Source organism: Balaenoptera ricei, chromosome 6 (genome assembly GCF_028023285.1).
Source record: "Balaenoptera ricei isolate mBalRic1 chromosome 6, mBalRic1.hap2, whole genome shotgun sequence".
NCBI classification, from domain to species: Eukaryota; Metazoa; Chordata; class Mammalia; order Artiodactyla; family Balaenopteridae; genus Balaenoptera; species Balaenoptera ricei.
In genome coordinates this window covers 95,250,135-95,252,468 of record NC_082644.1, presented here as the reverse complement: position 1 = coordinate 95,252,468, position 2,334 = coordinate 95,250,135, and positions in this window count along the sequence as shown.

Below are 2,334 nucleotides of genomic sequence, written 5' to 3'. Positions count from 1 at the left end.
TGATGTTTGGTAGGTTAGGTGTATAAATGCATTAAGTTAAATTTCGACTTACGATGTTTTCAACTTCCGATGGGTTTATTGGGTTATAATCCCATCATAAGTCAAGGAAGATCTGTGTTCTGTTTCACTGATCTACTGTCTATTCTTTTGTCAATACTGTACAGTCTTAATTACAGTAGTAATTAATTAATTACATGTAGCTTTATATTAATTCTCAAAGCTGGGTACTGTCGGACCTCTAAGTTTGTTCTTCAATATTGTGTTGGCCATTCTGGGTCTTTTGACTTTCCATACAAATGTTAGAATCAGTTTGTCAATATCCACGATATTGCATGCTGGGATTTTTATTGAAATTGCATTGAATCTATAGAACAAGTTGTGAAGAACTAACATCTTGACAATATTGAGTCTTTCTGTCCATGAACACAGAATATCTCTCCACTTATTTAGCTGTTTTTGATTTTGCTCATTAGAGTGTTGCAGTTTTCCTGTTACAGATCTTGTATATATTTTGTTAGATTTATACTTAAGTATTTCAATTTTTTGGGTGCTAATGTAAGTGGTATTGTGTTTTAAATTTCAAATTCTACTTGTTCATTGCTGGTATGTAGGAACAAGAGTGACTTTTGTATATTAACTTTGTATTCTGTAATCTTGCTCTAATCACTTACTAGTTTCAGATTTTTTTTTGTTGTTAATTTGCTCAGATTTCTACATTGTCAATTATGTCACCTGCAAACAAAGACAATTTTTTTTTCCTTCCTTTCAATCTTTACACCTTCTATTTCCTTTTCTTATTTTATTGCATTAGCTAGAACTTCCAGTATATGTTGAAAATGAGTGGTGAGAGGGGATATCATTGTTTTGTACCTGATCTTAGTGGAAAAGTTTCAAGTTTCTTACACTTAAATATGATGTTAGCTGTAGGGTTTTTGTAGATATTCTTTTATCAAGTTGAAGAAACTTCCCTCTATTTCAAGTTTACTGAGAATTTTTATCATGAATCGTTGTTAGATTTTGTCAAATACTTTTTCTGCATCTACTGGTAAGATCATGTGATTTTACTTGTTTAGCCTAATGATGTGATTGATTACATTAATCAGTTTTCAAATGTTGAACCAGCTTTGCATACCTTTGTAGGATAAATCCCACTTCTTAATGGTGTACAATTCTTTTTATACATTCAATTTGCTAATACTTTGTTGAGGGTTTTTATATCTATATTCATGAGAGATATTGGTTTGTAGTTTTCTTATAATATCTTTGTTTTTGGTATTAGGGTAATGGTGGCCTCCTAGAATGAGTTAGGAAGTATTCCCTCTGTTTCTATCCTCTGAAAGAGATTGTACAGTATTGGGATAATTTTTTTCCTTAAGTGTTTGGTAGAATTTACCAGTGAACCCATATGGGTCTGGTGCTTTTTGTTTTGGGAGGTTATTAATTACTGATTCAATTTGAAAAAATAAATATAAGCCTATTTAGTTGGTCTATTTTTTCTTTTGTGAGTTTTGCAAGTTGTATCTTTTCAAGAAATTAGTCCATTTCATCTAGTTTATCAAGTTTTTGTGTATAGAGTTTTTTACACTATTTCTTTACTTTTTTCCTTAGTTAGCCTAGCTAAAGGCTTATTGCTTTTCTTGATCCTTTCAAAGAACCAGCTTTTGGTTGTATCGATTTTCTCTATTGATTTCCTGTTTTCAGTTTCATCAATTTCTGCTCTAGTTGTTATTAATTCTTTTCTTCTGTTTACTTTGGATTTAATTTGCTTTTCTTTTTCTAGTTTCCTGAGGTAGAAACTTAGATTATTGATTTTAGATCATTATTCTTTTCTAACATATGCATTTGATACTATAAATTTCTCTGGAAGTGCTGCTTTTCATTGCATCTCAAACATTTTGATAAGTTGTGTTTTCATTTTTTTAGTTCAAAATATTTTAAAATTTCTCCGTGCTCTTTGGTGGGGTTGGTGGCGGACTCTGGGAGGGCTCACGCCAAGGAGAACTTCCCAGAACCTCTGCTGCCAGTGTCCTTGTCCCCACGGTGGAGCGGAGCCGCCGCTCGCCTCTGCGGGAGACCCCCCAACACCAGCAGGAAGGTTGGGGACTTCCCTGGTGGCGCATTGGTTAGGAATCCACCTGCCAATGCAGGGGACACAGGTTCATGCCCTGGTCTGGGAAGATCCCACATGCCACGGAGCAACTAAGCCCGTGCACCACAACTACTGAGCCTGCGCTCTAGAGCCCAAGAGCCACAACTACTGAGGACGCGTGCCGCAACTACTGAAGCCCTCGTGCCTAGAGTCCATGCTCCACAAGAGAAGCCACCGCGGTGAGA